We start from the raw sequence: 22430 nt of genomic DNA on the forward strand, positions 1-22430 counted from the left end.
AAATCCGCACTCTGATGAAGCACCGCCCGCGGTTTGTGATGCGTCCCACCCTCCCTCCCTCCCTGCCGACTCGCCGCACGCTTGACAACAGCATGTCTACTGTGGAGGTTTTTTTCAGTCTGTCATGTTAAGTTTGCATTCAGCAGCACATGCACGTTAAAAGGCGTCAACGCCATGAATTCAATACAATATTTAAAACCCCAGCACTTGACGAAGCACAGAGAGTTTTCCGTGCTCATGAAGGTGAAACTGCAGAAACCAGTGGTCACTCGCAGATACTCGACGGTCTGAGCGTGACATTCGGAAGTGAAGTTATCATTCATTTCACAGAGACAGATGACCAGCCTTTCTCGGGTGTTGTTTTAAGACGGAATCGACCGAATCCGCTGCTGTTTTGTGTGTGTCAGATGCAACGTTCTTTGGTCACCTGAATCTGAAACTTTCGCAAACGTCCATAGAGGGAACTTTCATAAAACAGGTTGAAGACAGCTGCTTCCGCTGAGTGCTCTCCCTGTCTCTCAGAGCTTGCCTCATTTTTACAGTCTAAAGAGTGACATGCTAGAAACAATATTGCCATCATCCCCACATCAAAACGCTGACATCATGGGCATTTCATTTACCTTTAAAGCACTGAAATTGCACTGTATTCGCCCGCATGTGCGCAGCTCTGCCAACAGAGACGATCTACAGGAAGCTTTTGAACACTTATATATTAATAAGATGTGAGGAGATCATGATTCAAGTTCAGAACATTGCCGAGATTGTTTCATGAGTCTCGATGCTGGACCCTGTTTTCAAAACTAGAACTAGATGATCACTAGCAGTGACCCTCATGCATTTTGTGCGGCGCAGGCAGCAGCAGTGCATCCGCGCTTTATAGACCGGGTGCGGCTTATGCACAAAAAAGATCTATTTTCCTTCTTAAATTTTGTGGGTGCGGCTAATATTCCTGTGCACTCTATAGTGCGCAAAATACGGTGGATAGGAAAGGAGTCGAACGGGCACACGTTACTGGAAACAAGGTATTTTAGAAGGCTCTGTAGATGGTTTGTGGATTAGCTCCAGCTGTGTATCATTACCACACCATCAAGGGTGAGGGAAAAACTCGAATAAAAAGTTTAGTAAAGATTTGTATCACCACCTCACACAGTCTATCTTCTGCCATGTAGCCATGCTCATGACATTCAGTCAGTTAAAGTGTTCTATAGGTCTCATCTCATTTACTTAATGTCGCAGTGCGAGACTCAAATATGATCATCTTCTATTGAGCCTGGTACAGTTTGCCTTTTTCATCTGCGTGCAATTTGCATCATCGTCACAGGGGGCCTACGCCTGGCGGTTTAATTAACTTACGCAAGCCTCCAACACAGAGTCGCCGTTAAACTCTCACCATTATACAATTTATACATCACTTACCATGACATGCGATTCACTCTCAGGCTATCAAGTTGTTCTCTGCAAGACTTGTGTGCAGCGGAGCAGATCTGCGGAGGGGAGGGGGCAGGGGTGGCCTCAGAGGTAAAATCAAATCAATACCTACAGGCAAGGGGCGCTAACAAGGTGTAGTGTGCTGTGCTCTTCGTAATGTCAGGGGACACAAATGGGAGGTCCTCGAGTTTACTTATCAGCTGTCTTACACGCGCCTGTATGTCTGAGGAAGGGAGTGAAAGGATGAATTCATCTACTTCAAACTGTATGATAATCCCAGCCATGTTTTGACCCACAGCTGAGACCAATGAAGAAAGACAATGATAGGAGAGCTGTTACTTCAGACATGAGTGAAAAGCAACAGAGTTAGCAGACAAAAACAGAGAAAGCTTACTCGATCAAGTCGGACATGAGGCTTCAAACCATCTCTCCAAGACATACGAACAGTTTTGGAAACAGAAACTGCCCAAAACTTAATACCCAAAAATAGTTCAGAGTTTGTTAACAGTGATGACGTAAGAATGAGTGCAATGAGTGCATACAACATCAGTGAATGTTACTACTAAGGTTTTTTTGAGAACTCATCCATGGATCGAATACTGGTTCCAACAAGAACCACACATATTTAGCACTGAAGCATTAAAAAAAAACCCTTCAGTTTTCTATGTACTATGTAGGTGATGCTTATGTAGATGGAGCTACAAACCACTTCTATTCCGAAGACGCGAACGCATATCAGGTGGAAATGTTGCGGCACCTTCTCACCACTTCTTCAGTGAAGCTCCTCCCAAAACACTGGAATGGGTTGACTCACAATGGTTTTTACTTAGACACCAAGTTAAAGTATTACTGATTTAATTACTTGAATTCTTTACTTCAGTAAAGGAAACAAACTTGTCATCTTATTTTTGTTATTCATTTTGGTCAATGGACAAGCGGATGAGCATGGTTCCTACTTTTCTTGCATTTGATGATTTGCATTTTACCTACAGAAGAATAAGGTAACTATGAGGGGTTTATTCATCATTTTACTGCCACTTTATTTTTCATTCAGAGTTATGGTTGGAGCCTTATCTCAGCTGGTGCAGCAGACACTGTGGACAGGTAGCGGTCGATCACAGGGCACAGACAGACATCCACTCAGGCACACTGTCATCTGCTGACCATGTAGAGTTACTTGTTAACCTTGTCAGACAGTGGGATCTAACCAAAGCAATGGTCATAAGCAGCGGGAGAACACCGTGTTTCACTACAGCTAATTTGCATGCACATTAAATATTTATTCAACCATTCTAAATTTATTTTTGTTTTATAGAGACGTTTGTGAGAGTGTTCAGTTATCTGGGTCAATGGACCAACAAAGGTTTGAATCAGGACAACCTTCTTTGACATCTTTGTTCTTTGACTATTACTACTACAGTATTACTAGTGCAGTTGACCTGATTCAAACCTTTGCTGTGTATAGAGACAACAGCGCTCAGGACAAGACATATGGAAGGAAACACTGCGCCCTAAAGGTAATGGCTACAAAAAGTACAGTTTACTTATCACGAAATCCCAACGTTTGCAGAGAAATCATGCTGAAGAAGAGACCTTGAGTGGACCAGCCTGGTCATGAACCACAGGGGAGCGCGCAGGAAAGCGGTATAGGAATATAATCAAGAAAAAGAGCAGTTAAATTGTTCAGCGATTACCAATTATCTATTCTCCACAGGCTGAATGAGTCCTCACTCAAGTCTTCATCATTTACCAGACCAATGAGTTTTACCACTGACATCAGTTGTGTCAGGAGAGGAGGCCATGTCCAGGATAAAAATAGCAGTAGAATCAGTCTAAGCAGCATACACGCGGAATGTAACGTTAAAAAAACGGGATATTCTGACTTTATGTTGCAAAATGCACATAATATTTTAAAAAACAAAACAGTCTTTTTCATAAATGGTGGTGAATCCATTATTTTCCAGCAATATTGTGATTTTGCTTTTTTTATATTGTCCTTTTATTTTATTTATATCATATACATTTTCAAGCATTTTAAATAGTGAATAACTTATTCAGACAGTGAAGGGAACATTAACCCCTGCAACAATTCATGGCGCTTGATGGCGATGATAATTCCAAACCCCCAAGATGCAGTTATGAAACCTGATTTTTTGCGTCAGACCTCCTTGGTGGAGGTCACAATCACTTACTTATTGAAAACAAAACTTCCTCTTCAATTCTCTGTGGTAAATTCATTGTTGTTCAAGTACTAACTAAGCCGAGCTGTTATATATGTCTTGTGTCCATGACACATTTCACTAAGTTTGATGTCAAATACTTTCCAAGACAGTGAACTACTACGGAACATTTTTACATATGTTCCCTCCATTTTTCCAGCTCATTTTCAACATTCATGTTTTTTTAACACCAACAGTGGCAACAGAGAAAGCCATCGACAAAAAGGCACGACGCACATTAAAAGAGAAATAAAAATCTCAGGGTGGTGAGGGAACCGGAGAAGAGGGCAGTTCTTGTCTGACCTGGTTAATTGGCAGGCTGCATCCGTGTTGATTCAGTGTTTCGCTTCTGAGCTGCTCCGGATTGATGGGTAGTGCAATTGCTTGTGCTCTTTAATTGGACAGACTTGTGTTCGGGTCATTGCTGATAAAAATTCAAGGTGCTGTTTGTCCACTTGGCACCAGTCGCCCCGTGATTCCCTTGCGGCACGAGCCATTGGCTTCAACTCAACCACCGTCATTGAGACAACTGGCTCACCAATAACAAACCGAAAATAACTTGATTTCAAAGGAGTATATCACAAATAGCCAGTGACTAAACAGTATGGTGCTTCACTCACTGGTGTCTGGGTATTGCACGGTGTGAACGCCTACATGACTCAAAGTCTTTCACACTCTCTGACTTAATTGCTTTGTTTAATAAAGTGGCAATCAATCCTATCACTCGCCGGTCGCCTGTCACCGGATCCAGGCGTGAAATGAATGAAAGTCACAATCCCACCTCCTTCCTCGAACAAAGTAGTGTTTTCAGACGCGTTTCTCCAACAATAAAATGCATGATGAGAGGATGTGCGGGGAAGTTGAACTTGTCAATCTTTATCAGCAGATTTTCATGTTGTATAATGCGTCATTCACAGCGAACTGATTTGAGACATCGACGCATTTATTCTACTGAACGCCGACGACTCTGTTGCCTATAGTGAGGCTTTATTTACAAGTGGGGTTTTGGCCAGTCTCGTAAGGCAGAGGATTTTTCCATTCTTATTCAGTTCAGCCACATAACTAGTGCTGTCTGTCTGATAATGCCAACCACATCATCCAGGTATCACTGATCTACTGCTACAGACCATGCAGAATGCAGCTGTTTCTTCCACCAAACTGCTCTCTTGACCTGGACTTCGGTATCGCCATCAACCAAACCGGCCCATATTGGTAGACGCTGCTTTGTAAGTAACATAACTCACACACACAATACCAGACTGTCGTGCATCCTAGTTCCATATGAGGTACGAGTAAACAGCCAGCTGGCAGCCCAAGCTAACTTCAGGGGCATGGTTAAACTTTACATCATGAGTCTTCTGAGATTGGTTAAACTGCGTGCGCTTGACTTGTTCCAACAAAATCCTGCACCACCCCGACTCTTTGAGGACCGGTATGAAGACTCCTGCCTTACGTGCTAGACCAGCATCCCGCTCAGTATCTGCTTATTGGTTTGTTCTTCACTGCATCAGGTGATCAGCTGGTCAACCATCCATGTATTGCTGCTCAGGGCTGCAGGTGAATGCTCTATACTGGAACACATTTGCAAAAGATACACGTATGTCAGAACGGAAAGCTAAAAATCTATTGACAGACCATATATGTGGGTGCTCCCTGGAAGTAGGAATGACCCAACATAACACACTGAAGTAATACAATGCATGAATGGCCTATGTTATGGACAGTCCACTTTCAAGGCTTCTACCCTTTATCATTTCTCAAGTACTTTCACACCTGCTGTCAGACACACACAGCACACTAAACCCAGCAATACTCCCTTTTTGTCGTTCTCCCTTTTCTCTCCTCTCCATCAAAATTACCGTCTACGTCAAAGCACCTTGCATAAACGTGAACACGAAACACTTTTGCCCACCATTGTGTACTATTGTAGAGAATTACCAGTAGGGTTGAAGAAAGGGTTGTTGGGTTTGTACCACATTAAGCAGCAGGGTTGACCTTGGTAATTTGCTAGTTGGGATTAGTGTTGTAGTAGAGATTGGTCTTGGTCTCAAGACCGCTTTTAGTAGGGCCTCAGTCTTGTCTCGGACTGGGCGGACTCAGTATTTCTATTCCAGACCAGACAGAGATTGACAGAGAAGACTGTCGTAACCCAAGCGCAGGAAGTATAGGAAGGCTGACACAACTATATCTACAAACAGGGTTTATTACAAAGATGGCAGAGCCCACACAAATGGGACACAACCCAAGTCCAAAACAGATAACAGAGAGACTCCAACGGACCAAGCGCAAAGGCAAAAAACAGGGCAAACTAGGAAGTAAAAATACAAGGAAGTAAAAAGTCCAAAACCTTCAGAACAGTGGAGTCCAAAGCATAACATGACATAGAAACATTCACGATCTGGCGCTGCATCAATCTCCAGCTTCTCCGTAAGAGGTGGAGGTTCATCATGGAAAATTCATCAGCTGCCGATCGCGCCCAACTCTGGCAAAAGAGACAAAGACACACACAGGAGCAGGAAGTAACTGACAAAAATAAAAGCATGGCGGGAGTGGCCATGACTGATTCTGGCTTTTTCTTTAATTTTGTTGTGGGTTTTTTTTTCTTTGATATTTATCAGGGGTCTCAAACTGATCCACAAAAGGGCCACAATTGGTGCCGCTTTTTGTTCCTAACTAAATATCTCCAGTCTTGATATTGTCTTGGTCTCATTTGGTCTGGTCTGGTTATATACCATTGTTTTAAATACTTAACGTCTAATGATAGTTGATATAAACACCAAAAGAGAAGGTGAATAGTGGACATGTTTGAGATAGAGAGTAACATTGAGGTTCCCGGATGTGGCAGCTGCGGATGTGACAAGGTTGGATGGAGGAGACTGATATTGGGGGAACCTTAGTTGGGAAATGCCAAAAGAAGGCCACAAAGACTCGACAAATGCCAAAGACAAAACTAAATTCTACATTGCAGGATTGAAAAAGCTCAAGTTTAAACAGCATTTGAATTGATTTCAAGAATATAGAGAAAGGCTTGATGTAATATGAATGTAGTTTGGGGGAACTTCTCATTTAATGAAACCACAATATGCACAGGTGAGAAATAAATGGGTTTACTATCTTGACATCCTGATAATGTGAATGGGATGGGAGATCTAGCCAACAGCCAACCTTTGTTCCCTACAAGACCAGCGATCTGTCTTCCTTCCGGTGTGTGGCAGTGGTGTAATCGCACAAAAACCTTTTATTTTTACACTTTTAAATGGCAATATATAATGAGGCTACCTCTCCAACGGAGCTCAAACTAACAGCTCAATATTTGTGAATGTATGTACACTTCTCGCCCTGAGCAGAAGTGAAAACAAAGAGACTTGGGGTGTAACATTTGAGAAGGCTGCTGGGAGGCAAATGCACCGGTGGCAGACTAGTTCAACACAACTCAAGTCCCAGTCGTCTGAGTGCACACACCGACAAAAGAAAAGTAAACAAGGGTGAGAAAAGCAACGGTGAAGAGGCGTTTTAAATGAAGAGTGATGCTTTCAGTGGTGATAGTGCAAGTCGAGTGAAACGCGAGAGCTAATTCATTGTTGTTGATTGCGCGTTGTCTCGACTGTAATAACACCATCAATCCTTAAGGAAGGAAGCAGCGTGTCCGGCAGATTGCATTGTTGTAGTTCATTAATTTCAATCCACTTTGTCCAATTACATTACAAATGACGCTGAGGAAAACAACAACAAATGGAGGCGGAGCCATCAGACAAAGCATCTCCACTGGGCTGTGGAGCACGCATTATATCTGGAACCAGACTTCCTATCAACGTCTCCAACTGGCCCCGACACTCAATCAGCAAGGTTGTAACATTGACACCCACCCAGCAAAAAGTCGAACACCATGTCTATTCTAATGTAGTGTGCAGCACCCCACAAGCTTGCTCAACCTCTACACAGGAGATTTGGCTTGCGGTCAGACGACGGCAGATGTTATCTGCTAGAGCACGTGGCCTGGCTCACGGCCCTGCACACCATTGCAGATGGCGATTGTTGGAAGTGGTGGGGCGGGCGTTTATAAAACTCTGAAAACGTGGGGTTCCATTTTGGTTTTATGAGGACAAAAACATTCTGGGTTTGTGAGTTATACTGGCATTGTTGCTGTGTTGCTTCCCAATTTATTTTCCCATGAGAACTGATTATTCCAGACCATGCACTGTTTTATGTCTCCGTATGTGCACGAGGCCTCTGTGATGGATGGTGAGGTACATGCATATGAATAAATTAGAGGTTCATTTGGCCAAACCCAACAGCACTTTGAAAACTATATATTATTTTTATAAGCTAATTATAATCGCAAGCAAACAAAGCAAAGAGAGACCGACCAGTTCCTAATAATAATAATCTCGAGCATCAAGGAGAGTATGTTTTGGCCAGCATTTATCAGTCTGTCTGCCAGTTGACAAACTCAGTGAAGGAGTCGGACAGAGAACAGATTTATTGTTGGTGAGGCTCTAGGTTACTACCCAGATCCAGAAATCAGACAAAACAGACGTCACAAAACTCAGCCTCCAAACAAATCCATAGATTCTGTGTGGCCAAAATGTTTTGTTCACACATTGTTTTGAAATTGCCAGAGACTTGCTGCAGGTAATGACGACAAAGAGATGTTCAAGTATGGTCTTTAAATATGAGACGTTAGGGGAAATGTAGGGTTGTAATGGGACGCTCATTTACAAGATGCCACATCAGACAGGTTTGCAAGAATGAAATGAGAATATAATCACTTCTTGGGAAAGAAAAATGCACAATATATGACTGCGTAGACACCGTTGACAGAAAACAAAGCAGGAGAAGATTGAAATATTCCAACCGCCTTTTGACAACTTAAGTTAGATGTTTCTTTTTTCCTAATGTGCTACCACATAAAACTATGTATATACACTTAACATAGTCAATAAACAATGGCAAAACAAATACAGTTTACATGAAATAATTTCAGCCATTTAAGCAACAGCATAAAAAACAGTGAACACAGTCATTCAAAAACTTTTTGGATACACCAAATGACCCTCTGCACTTATTGATATATGACAGACCACGCAAGACAGTATTTTAAGATCACCTAAGATCATTTGTCCTGTCTCATAGTGTTTTGGGCTGGTGATACCTATAACCGTATAATCTGGTGGTCCCACACTTGCAGAATCACTTCAACACCTTAATGCCCCACCTGAGGTCAGATGTAGTCACAGTCGGTGTCTCTTTCTCCCACTTTTTAGTTCTTTTTTTTCTTCCATTTTCTCCCCAGGTACTGCTTTACTTACTCTCGTTCCATCACTCGCCTGTCCCTCGTGCGTGTACATTTAGGAGTCATGCCAAGGTGAACCAACGAAAGGATTGATACAAGCAACTCTCGGGGAAAAACAAGCCCAAAGCCCTGGACTCGAATGTCATTGTTGCTGTTGATGATAATGGGCCTCCTGGTTGTCATTTTTGTGTCACAGCATGTGCAGCAAATGCTCATTACTGCCCTCCTCAGGTCACAAAAAGATGTTTACTGAGACATAAAACAGAGATATTGTCATATTAGACCCAAGGTTGAAATTAACTGCTTGGCGGAGGTCTGCACTCTTTTCATGTTGTTTACATGTCATTTAATAAAAGAAAAGGACAAGGCTTAATCTTCATTTTTCAACACTTGGCAAAGTGCTTCATAAACACCCAGAGTTGCAAAGATAACTGACAGCAAATTAGTTATGTTCAATTAGAGGGATGAATTTGTCTTTTTTTTGTTTTTTCTTCCATTAACAAAATTGTCTTTCATAAACAGGTAATGAAATGAACTTTTATTATGTGGCCCTCGCCACCTCCATTATGCCACACCAGCCTGAGCGCAGAGCCCAGACAAGATCACTTTTTTTAATGCATCTTTAAAACCGTTACTTGCTGTTCCTCTCCCTCTTCCTGTTCTGCCCATAAATATTATATTGCTTTTCCCAGATGCTGAATTTTATATGCAAAAACATCTGTAACTCTGTTTCTGCCGAAAGTCACACGTGCCGCCTGTATTTGCAGGCATTTTAACTTCCACAGTACTTCGGTGGAAAACACTCAGTAAACATAGTTAACAAAACCAGCGCAGTTTCACAACCACCATCCATTGCTGTTGTTAGGGTTGCAACATTTTGGTGTGTTGTTTGTGGATGTTGAACATGAATATATAAACTCGCCTGGCCAATGGGCACAGATGAAAATGAAAAAAAAAAAAAAAAAAACATGAACAATGAAACAAAACAAAACAAAACACTGTAGTACTGGTGCAACGTTACAGACATCAATGTGGAATTTGACATTACAAGTAGTGGTTTGGGTTCAAGTTCATTCTTCGATGCTGGTACAATACTTGCCTTCCAAGTTTTGAACATCATCTGGGTACTGGTTAAATTCATACACTTAGTGTTGAAGTCAGCTGTCCGCGTTTCATGTTGGTCCATGGGCGTTTCCATGAAGTCAAATGTTTCTACTTTTGTATGACACTGGATTGGCGGGATTGGCAGCTCTCACCGCTACTTCAACTAATGTTACTTGGTGTATACAGCACCTTATGTGGTTGTACCTTCCACTCACATAATGCAGGCACCTTGCTATAAATACCAAGTGACATGCAAGTTTACCCAGAGCGAAAAGGGTGCCACCCTCATGGCTTAAACTTAACCCAAGCCTCTGACATGATTTTACGTGATGTGGTGTCCACAGCATCAGGATATGCATTGACGACAGCGTTAACACTGAAACGGGTGACTTCTGTGTCACATTGTCCCCTTGAAAATCATTTTGACGTTCTAGGAGTCAGAATGTGCTGGAGCATGTGTAGGCTGTTCCGGCCGATTTAAATCCAGTTGGAGCTTTGCTCCACAGCCTAAGATTTCACCACTACCCACTAACAAACCCTCTGCTCCCAGTTTCAAATAATATACATGGAATGAAGATGATGAAGACATACTGTTCTCAGCACTTCCCACCATGGCTTGCTCAAGCAAGTCAGCCTCCTCCAATGTAAGCTATCTGGATCATCCTCCAGTCACATCTATCCTCATCATGCCACCATGTCCTGCATCCATGAACCTCATTGGCTGTCTTCCTCCTCCCTTCAGTCTCCATCCATAATATTCTTGGTACAACACAGTCACTCCTCTACAAGTGCCCAAACTATTTAGCCCATGACTTTGCCTCCAAACTTCCCATGGTACCATTAGATCCAGTATATGTAGCAGATTTGACTCACCACAGATGAGACTAGTTGCTGGTAAGCATTTGTGGTTCAGGTATTTCGTTGTACACTCTATTGTTGTATTTTATGTCACATATGATATATTGTTTGAAGTAAAGGCTACAATGTGGATTTTAAGCTGTACAGTTGGAATGTAGAATGCAGCCTGAGACTCAGCAATCCCCCTTGAGAGGAAAGGGAAGTGACGCCATTGAAGAGGAGTACCGTCATCGCTGGAGCAGCAATGGGGACGAACCTTGCTTCAGATAGTAGTATGAGCTGCATTAGCTTGATGTCATCTGTTTGTTTTCAGCCATGATGTAACGTTAAAGCTTTATTACATGTGATCACCAGGAAACACTTGTGTTGTTATGACCCCAGGGTCATAGAAGTTGCTGTGTCACATGAAACTGCAGTTTTGCCTCTTGCAAACTGTAATTCTGGGTGTGGCCAGATGGAGGCTGATTCACTGGAGCCAGAGTGCAAATCATGTTATGCCCCCAGTCTACAGAAAGGTGGACACAACATGATTGTTTCAATTCCCCAAGCATTCCCAAGACTCTAGAAGCAAAGAAGGGGGATTTAACACAAATCTATTTTATGCTGATGCAGAGCAACCATTTCAATACGACACAAAACACAAGTAAAATAGATAGTCGACAAATGTGTCTACTCCCTCTATAGGCACAAGCACCTTGGTTTCTTAAGCAAAACTTGAAATGAAAACTTAACAGATACTGAGGTGACTGTGTTACATTACACCGAGCAAACAAGTGTTCTTTACATACCACTTCACTAAAAATGTTTGTTTTAACTTTAATTTAGGGATTTAGCACAAACAAAAGACAAAGACAAAAGGGCCAAAACAAAACCCTGAGTACTAAAACGGAGCAAGAAACCAACACAAAAGAATAATTACAGGGACCGCAGAAACATCACCAGCAGGTATTTGTAGATGTCTCCACTCCAGCGAATCAGCCTCCATCTGGCCACACCCACAACTACACTCTACAGGAGGCAAAACTGTGTTACTTTTTGTCCTCTCTGACATTCCCCATAGTCAGCGATTATGACCAAAACCAGAAAAAAACAGACTTAACAAGGTCCATCAGTATTTTCACAGGCCTGGTCAAGGACCGTGTTGGTTGCTCTTTCCAGTGTTTTTGCAGGCCACTTTCCTGCAGCATTGACAGTGGTCCTTGTCCGTCTAAGACATTTTGAGTGGTATATATATATAGTCCATATCAACACATAACAGTAAGTCAGAGAGGCTAGATGGAGATGGTCTGGACATATACAGAGGAGAGAGAGCCAGTACATTGGTAGGAAGATGTTGAGGTTGGACCTGCCAGGCAGAAGGTGGAGAGGAAGGCCAAAGAGGAGATTGGTGGAGGTGGTGAAGGAAGACATGAGGTTTGTAGGTTGGTAGGTGAGATAAGAGGAAGCAGAGGACAGGGGGAGATGGAGGAAGATGATCTGTGGCCAATCCTGAAGGGAGAAGCTGGAAGAGAAAGAAGAAGAAGAACACATAACATCATACGCTACCAACACCACCACTGGAGTCAAAGTCATTTCACAATCTGTTGACTAAAACAATATTTATATTTGCAGAGTTTGTCAACAGGAAACAGGGGTTTGCATTCTGCAGACATGTTTACTGATCGACTTACTTAGTATTCCGTGGATAAAAAAAAGAAAAAAATGCATGATCTTGTTTTTCCCTTCCGATTAACAAATCCGTCTTAATTATCTAATTGTTATTTCTTGCTTCCAACATTGCCCATTAAGTCTAGTAATGGATGGAAATGTAATCTGATAACAGGCTGACAACGTCTGGGTGAGAACATTAGATATGAATTCAATAATGCAAAATTTGCGCCCGGCCAATTGGATTCTGATTGATGTAATTGACGGTTATGATGCACGGCCATGTCTCACCCAAGATGTTTGTTCTATATTCTCAGTTCTGGCCAGAACAAACAAGACACCGTGTTATCTAAACACCGAGAAAGACACTTTCTTCCCCCTTGTAATTCAACTATTGCACTGAATATATCTATTCTTATTAGGAGTTGAGCTCCATGTCTGCACCTTTCGCCAAGTTCACTGCTCTTCTCTGCACATTCTTTGGAGCTTTCTTTTGGGTTATGTTGCTGCAATTTCCTTTGACCATTTTCATGAGCAAGTACTGTCTTTATAAGGATAATTGTACCATAAATCAGATCAAGTCATCGCTGTAGAATTACATCAAAACTTTCAACCAACTTGTGTGAAAGGTTCTGAACATGAGTGTGATGGTCAGTTGAAAAGGTCATAGAATTCATAGTTAATCTGCACTCATTGTAATATAGGTACTTGCCACAATCCTTTTTCAAATTAGGTAGCGTGGAGTTACACAATTTACACGAAGTGTCACATCAGATAGAGAAGATGTACAGGAATGAAAATTCTCACTTTTCTTTCTGGCTGAAATTTAATTCTGTTAAACCTTTTGCAATAAAGTTTTAGTGACAGAGTGACTACTGGCCACGAATATTTCTCTAACACCCTGCTGTTAGGGTTAAGGATCCCTCACAAGAATACGACCAAACGAAGACCTTCTCCCAGCCCGAGGGTGGACACCAAACCTGGTGACTCGCAGTTCAAATGTCCTGGGTTCATCATCATCATCATCATCATCACATGAAATCGCTGCTGATGTCACCCAGTCAGCTGGCTTGGTTTCACTTACTGTAGAGCTCAGTTTGGAATGACTCCCTCCCCGTGTTGCTGCCCCAGTTTGGCAATGGTTATGGTTTTCAGATTCAAAGGATGCATCTTCTTCTAGGACCTAAGGGCGAACCCTCCCACATCTGCCCCTATACCAGGTCTTAAATAGAGAGATAGAGTTTTGAGAATATGTAGAGAAATAGCTAGACTACAGATTTGTGCCAAAAATCAATTCACATATGAATCATGATTCTTATTGGTTAAATAATTACAACATTAGTACGATTAATTAATTACAACAAAAAAATTATGTAATGTAATTGAATTGAACAGTTTGCTCTCCAGTCAACAGGGAACCTTTGTAAGTGCAGGAGTTCCTGGTTCACTGATCACACTGATGCACAAGACACGTGGTAGCTAGGATGAGAACAACAACAACAAACATGGAGGAATCCCTGAACAAAAGCAAACAAAAGCTTCTGTTTGCTTTTGTTCAGGGATGTTGTTCACTACACAATGGCCAGGGTTTCCACTACTCTGAATGTATTTGAAACATTGAAATTCTTTTCCAAATATGTTCAAGACATTAAAAGAGTTTTAGTTGAAATAAGATGATATAAAAACTTTGTGATTTATTGTCAAACTGTTGCAAAATAAACAATATTTTGTTGTTTAAATGTATGTATGGGTCCATCATTTGATTCAGTAATATCCCAAATTCATTCAAATTGAAAAGTGTAGCTTCTTGTGGCACATATTCTTTTACTATTAAACTGTGATCAATTGAGTCAATGTCATGTTTTTAATCAAATCCCTCCCCTAATAAAAATAAAGATCTGCTGGCTGTCCTGTGATGTGCCAAAACAAACGTTGCAGAAACCAACCAGCTCTGTCTTTGCAGAAGGCTAGTGGTTGGCATCAGTTTGGGTTATGTAACAATTTCATCTAAGCACAGATACATATTTAAAACTTAATAAAAATGAAAGAGACACTTGTCATACTGTCTTGCAAAGCAGATGGGGGTAGATCATGATCAGAAATCAGACCATTTGGGATAACACTGTCTTTGGTGAGTACAGAATCGAATAACAAGCTTGTAAAACATCCCCACCTCCAAAGGAAACACACTCAGTTTAGTAATAAACGCATGATAGGAATACCTCTCTACACGGGGATATGGGGCTGTGATAACTGAAAGGCCATCCTCTGTTTGTTTTGGCTCTTACACCAAGAACAACCAAGAGACCAATACCTCAGGACCATTTGAGAGATGGAAAAGTATGTTGTGTTTCATAAAGTCAAGCTGTCCAGTTTCAGCCCGTTTGAACCGTCATTGAAAACCCCATTTTATGTGAGTAACTCCAGACGATCCTGCTGAACACGAACGTCTGAGTCAACCCATTTCCAACCAATCCTGAAAGTTTTCTTGAAATATTTTCATCCATTTTGGAGCTATTATGCTGACAAACAAACAAATAACCCTAAAACACCAGCTTACGCTCCATGACAATGTAATAAGAAATGCATTATATTTCCACACCCATCCCACTAAAGACAAAGCTTCTGGTGCACAGCTTGTCATCTTGTGAGGCACTGAAACTGTTGTTTTTTTATGTACATGTTGTATATTCTGTTTGTAATGAACATGCAGTGCTGTGGGAAAGAGTTTCCCCTTTGGGACAGCAAAAGCTCAAAGAGAAAAATCTCTGTTGGTTTTAAAACTACGGGTGCAGGACACACAAGTTCCTCAACCTTGCCAATCCTGCTGCCGTCAAATGATTTATCTTCCCTTTTTCCTGTTCAGCCCTCATTACTCTTGATTTAATTTTCTTTTTCCTTGCATACTCACAAAAGGAATCCAATTAGGTGTGAGCCATTGTGCCACCCACTCCTGACACTCTGCACTGAGGTAGACATTGTAATAAGAAGCCCGTCGAATAAAAACAGGATAATTGATAGGAACCACCATCTTAGAACTGGCTGAGCTCACTTGCCAGTCTTTCTAAAAGAACTGTATTTTTTCCATGCTTACAGTGAGATGTCAGTCAATTGTGATCAAAAGACATTTCTCATGCCACTTTCAGCAAATGGCTTTTAGTATACTGTACCATATTGCATCGTAGCCTTGAAGCAGATTCAAAGATGGCAGGTGTCAAAGCATTTTTATATAATATATAACACTACTGGTCAGCAGACCTGGGTGGGCTTCCATATTTCAGTCTCACAACTCCAACCTAGGAGGGTAGAAATCACATGGTCGCGAACATGATCTAGTGGTTCTGGTGACGAAGAGCTTGACAAAGATGGAATAAACGTTTTGGCCAAATTAGATGGAACATATCTTAAATTGCCAGCCAGGCATTCATTTCATTGCACCATCTGTGCTGTGCCTATTTGAGGGAGCCGCACACCTCACAATAATTGGGCCGTTTTTGTCCCAAATTTTCTCGTCTTCTGAACAAGGCTGATGTGTGGTTTTTTTCATCTTGTTGCGATGTTTCCGCTTCATTTCATCAACATTTCTGGATTGAAAGTAAGGATGGCAAATGATGATATTTGAATGATTCCGATTCCATTATTGACACTGCTTCACGAGTCCGTTCCTTGCGATTCTCATATCCACAGGTTTAAATAGATGTGGGTATCATTTTAGATTAGAGCAATTCCATGTATGATACTACTCACTGAAACCATTCGTAAAGATTCACAGTTTTTAAAGAGTCAAATCAGGATAAAAAAAGAATGTTTTTAAACTTGTTGCTCTCTTAACAGTGTAAATGTCATTTAGAGTTCAAAAAGCTCCATGGATTTAGCATCAGTGAAACAGGAATGAGTCGTGTTGTGTGATGTGGAACAGAAATTAACCTTGTGTTGCCTGAACCATGAAGCAGCTGGCAGAGATCTGCAGTTCTTTTAAACAGAGGTCTACACTGCGTGGAGAGCTTAAAACACCAATGCACACGTATGCACCTCATTAAATATCTCTGCTCCTTGTGCTTAAAATGTCTTATTTGTATGGCAATATAAACATGACATTTAAAATGATGCATTCAGTGAGTTCGGTTCCTGAGGAAACAGGCTGGCGACACTTCTTTACATCACTGTAAAAACAAGCACCATAGCACTGCAAATCTGACAGGTGTGACTTTATTATGTCCTCTCACAACATGCTAACCGTCAACTTAGCTGTGAGATCAGGTGTATCCACCGTCACTGATCATGCACGGAACACTCTTTCATCATTGTACCTTGATGTCGAAGGGGTTTGGTCGTCCTAAAGTCGCAATGCCTCTGCAAACAAAACGGAGACCTATGAACATTCACCATCAGCCGCCGCTCGAACTCCTCCATAACTGTGATCAGCTGCAGCTGGCAGCAGCGACGCGGCTCAGTGAATGCGCAGCGGCGGCAGCGAGTAGAGTTGGACTTCACTGTCAGGAACCGATATGATACCAAAATTAACATTTCGGAATAATTTTGGAGCGGTTCTGAATAGTGACCTGTTTTCGATGCCCATCCCTAACTTTAGGACGTGCTTCTCCACCGGTGCAGGAAGATAACATACTAGTCAATGACTTTATCTTCATGTGTAAGGTATCTGCTAGATAACAAAAAAAAAAAAAAAAAATCTGAAAGTGTGTGGCCCTCTTTTGAGAGAGCAGCTACTGGCTAAAAATAAGTTGCGGTAAGATGACCGGAATTAAAAGTTGAGGGCTGATCTGGTTCTGGTGAGAAAACACAGTGGGGCATATTCCAAGGTCCCATGTGGGTGGAATACCATCCCAGCTATTAGGGGTCACCTTGGATCGGTTGCCAGTCCATCGTAGAAGGAATAAGGTTAATTTATTTCAATATAGCAGCAGCCCTAAAGGGCCTGAGGCAAGACAACACTTACAAAGAAATAGACAGCTATTTCCTGGGACTTAGTGAGACTCTGGAAAAAACAAGGTCTCCCTCACAGCCGCATTCTGTTCTCCACATTTTACCCAGAAACATGTAAAATAGTATCCAGGCTTTGTGAATAGTAATTGCCACAATAATAGCACTGTCAGGATGAGCAGCTATGCAACATAAATAATCTGTTCCACAAAAAGTCACTTGATAATGTATGCAGCATCCTCACAAAGCACCAAAGAGACAAATGCAATAAATATTGAATTACCGGGTCATGCCTGTGTTTGTTCGCCTGCAATAAATATTTGGATACAATTTCAGTTATGATGGAACCCAACATGTTTATGTCTGCAATTTATAGTTTATTTTGTCACAGTCATTTTGTCAACATTGTTATGTCTTCGGTACATCAAGGTTTTAACCTCCTCTAAGGAAGTCATGTTTTTGCTGGCATTTAATGTTGTGTAATCTGTCTGCCCATCATGTAAAAGCACTTGTGGTTTCACAGCTCCCGGTGAACCAAGACATGTCATTCATCCGCATGTTGACGGTTCAATGAAAATCTTGTTGTTTTTTTTAACCAGATCCTCTTAGCTTTTCATCGACCCACTGTCCTGTAGATTGGCACAGTCTCTAGTAGTGTTGCGAGTATTTTAGCAGATGGAGCAGCTGGCATTGTGATGTTGCACAATAAACAGCAGAATACTCTTCCTCGCTGAGAAAACCCCACACTGCAAATTATGTGGTTCTTTAGATTAAAAAAAAAGTCTTGTTTTAAGTGCAAATTTCTTATTTCTATAATTGACATGAAATCTGTTAAAATAGGATTTTACATCTCTCTGTTTCATCAAAATACATCTTGTGTTTTTGTAACAAACTGAAGTTGCTTCATTGAAATGCTATTATTGCTCTTATTTCAAGCATGTTAAGATACAGGGGTTGGACAAAATACTTCAAGCTGAGCTTTAAGGTGTTTCCATTAAAGTCTGCAGGACAGTTTGACATGACCACTGCATCACAGGTTATGTTGAGAACCACTCTTATTCATAGACTAGTCCTGGATCTGAACACTGACGTTGGAAACCGTGACTCATCTTCACTGGATCTGCTCTCACGGATGTGATTTTGCCACGTACTAAAGCTCCTCTTAGATGAAAAAAAAGTAAACTTTTTGGTGTCCACGACAAGAATGAGGACATAAGAAATGCAGGAGGAAGAGATAGATTAAATGCTGCTTTAAATGGTTCATAAATGGCTTGATTCCAGATGGGACCCACAGGCTCGACGCATTGTTCATTGCTTGTTGCTCATTCCATGTAAACAGAGCGTTTTGAGCCAGGCAGCCATCTTGCTAGCTTTAACATGTCAAAACCAAACCAGCCAGAATACATATCGATGGACAGACGGCGCACAGTTCGGCAGCTTTGTTTGTCATCCACCTGTTTTTTCCCCAATCCTGAAGACATCAGTTTAGCCACCTGCTAAATGACGCTCACTTTAATGGAAGTCAACAGTCACAGAAAAATATCGCTAAACATGTCAAATGTCAAATTTAGAAACATGTTTGGAAGCAAGGTTCTGCTATGATCTTACAGGAGCCAAGGTGCGAAGGTACAATATTTAATATTTTTAAATAAAACCAGAACAGAAGGAGAAACAAAGCAAAGTCAGAATGTCCAAAATCAAAGCGTCACCAAACCGGCAGAAGTCCATAAACAAGAAAAAGAGTCCAACAGAAAGCGTCACCGAACCGGATGAATCAAAGAAACTTAAATCTGTAAATAGAGAGACAAAAGCACAATGAACAGAGATAGTCAATCACGCAACAAACCAGGAAACACGTGGAAACAGAGGAAGGAACAAAACACTAACTCAGGCACCAGTGTTTCACACAGAGTAATCAAAATAAGCAAACAAGCATACAGAAACCAAGAAGGAACGAGGAACAATTTACCACAGGAACAAGAGGAGACAATCTGGCACATGTTGCTGGAGTTCAAGTGTCTTAAGCTCAGGTCATTAGGAGACGATTGGCTCCAGACGTGTGCCACAAAACAGGAAGGAAGGTGGGAGAAGCAGAAATGGGAGTCAGGGGAACAAAATAAAAGCAGAGTCATGACAGGTTCTACTTTGAGAGCGGCTGAAAACAAGACTCGTCCTGAATGTCAGACACATGGTGTATATATTTTTACTAATAGAAAAGGACAGAAGCATCACTGTCATCACAACGGCTGAAACAACACAACAAATGATGGATATGATTTTAAACGGGTGATGGAAAAAAAGACTACTCAGTACTTTCTCAAGGATATTCGTGATCTGCACATGAACTTGAAATCCACGTTTGAGGTTAAGTGCAGCGATGGCTCAGCCAGTGACGCGGACAGGATCAATTAAACACTGTTATCAGTACTCACTGGTATCAGATATAGCCAGAGCCTCATTATCAGCAGCCGTTATAAATGTTGGGTCAAAGAAAGTCACCGTAACTTGTTTGCTAGTCGCTGGCGTTTGGACCAAACGTGCTGACGAGGGGAAACTCTGGTGTAGGTCAGCCATTACCCGACTCATCTCCATGTTCACGATGCTATCTTAAGAGGAAATGAAAGTCATTATCACGTTCTACAAGCACTCGGAAGTCCAGAACCTGGACCTCATCATTCATGATGACACCGATCATCCATATTGGTTTCAGATAGGGTGAAAGAAAAACAGTCTGGTGTGCAGAAGGCCTCTTTTCCAAGTCGGATTTCCACGGGCTCTCACCTTGAAGGCGGACAGATAATAAGTTTGTCATTGAGATGCATCCTCCGATCACACGTATAAGGAACCTTTCAGGAGACGTATCGGTGTCCTGCTGATGAAGTCTGCAGTGTTTTTGAATGATCTCCATTCATTCTCATTTACTTTCCCGTGGCTCTCTAATTTGAATGACCCTGACAGGCTCATTAAAGGAAAGGTTATCAAATCTGCCAGCACATGAGATATGTCCTTCAGCCCAGGACACCTTTCTCATTTTTGCGGTCACCTGGAAACCGTCCTCATTATCAGAGTCGGCGGTCGGAGATCCGCATTTGTCAGACGGCTTTAGAAAACCCCTACATCCTGGGCAACATGTGGGCATGTTAGGACTTGCTGAAGGACGGACGGCTAAAGTAGGAGCTATAACTATGAGTCACTGACCACAAATTATATTAGTTATATTATATCATATTAGTAGTATATTAGTTACATGATTATGTTGTCTTTCAAATGCACTATTATGGGACTTCTGCTTTGATTTTATGCTTTTTTTTTCATAGATTTTGTGATAGATAGATAGATAGATAGATAGATAGATAGATAGATAGATGGACAGACTATAGATAGATAGACAGACTATAGATAGATAGATAGATAGATAGATAGATAGATAGATAGACAGATAGATAGATAGACAGACTATAGATAGATAGACTATAGATAGATAGATAGATAGATGATAGATAGATAGATGGATAGATAGATAGATAGACAGACGATAGAGAGATAGACAGATAGATAGATAGATAGATAGATAGATAGATAGATAGATAGATAGATAGATAGATAGATAGATAGATAGACAGACTATAGATAGATAGATAGATAGATAGATAGATAGATAGATAGATAGATAGATAGATAGATAGATAGATAGATAGATAGATAGATAGATGATAGATAGATAGATAGACGGACGGACAGACAGACAGACAGACAGACAGACAGACAGACAGACAGATAGATAGATAGATAGACTATAGATAGATAGATAGATAGATAGATAGATAGATAGATAGACAGACTATAGATAGATAGACAGATAGATAGATAGATAGATAGATAGATAGATAGATAGACTATAGATAGATAGATAGACAGACTATAGATAGATAGACAGACAGACAGACAGACAGACAGACAGACAGACAGACAGACAGATAGATAGATAGATAGATAGATAGATAGATAGATAGATAGATAGATAGATAGATAGACAGACAGATAGATAGAAATATAGATTGATATTTTCTGTACAAAAGGTTCATTTTTACAAGAGCAACTTTGATATAAAAATGAAAACAGAAGATAAACTCATCTTTTTACACACTTACCATAATAAAACACTTTTTAAATTAATTTACTTGAGTAGAATTTGACTGATTATTTCTCATGACCTCATGGCTGTTTAAAATAAAAGAAAAACAAGTCTTAAAAGTTGATACATTCTCCCTGCACTAGACTATGATGAGACATTATTTCTAGCCCATGAGACATTTACAACCATGCCTTTGGATATTGGAGTTTCTTCGTTAGACACCCACTAATAATGAAGCATAATAAATGCATTTTTGTATGAAATATATAGATCAATATCAGGAGTGGATTATCCAGAAGGTACAGTTTAAATGTTTTTTATTTGTTGTCTGATGGGAAATTCTCAATTAATTTAAGGGGAAGTTTCACAACCAGTCATTCGTAGATGAGACTGGTTGTGAAAGAGATGAGAGGTTTTGAGTGGCTTGAGTGGTGCTTGAGAGGCTGTAGCTAAATTCCTTGACCATAGATTTGGACTAAAGATAACTCTTCCAGGGCAAATAATCCACTTTAATTTCATTAAACTATCAATAAACTGCAGCATTGCGGTGTATGTGAATTTCATTTTCACATGTTTGTTTTGTTTCAGGACAGCTTGTCACATAGAGGTGATGGTGGGTCACGGAGCCAGACCAGATGAGAAGCAATAGACTAGACTCACCCTGGCCTGTGGATGGGAATCGCTCAAGCCCCACCTGAGCGTGGAGAACCAGGATAGAGTGGGAGAAATGGGATGGATGAGTGTCACAACTTGTTGAGGAAAGAAACATGATAAAAGAAGTGATCTAAAATATAATAAATGATAA

This window comes from Synchiropus splendidus, chromosome 6, assembly GCF_027744825.2.
Source record: "Synchiropus splendidus isolate RoL2022-P1 chromosome 6, RoL_Sspl_1.0, whole genome shotgun sequence".
In the NCBI taxonomy this organism is placed as follows: domain Eukaryota; kingdom Metazoa; phylum Chordata; class Actinopteri; order Syngnathiformes; family Callionymidae; genus Synchiropus; species Synchiropus splendidus.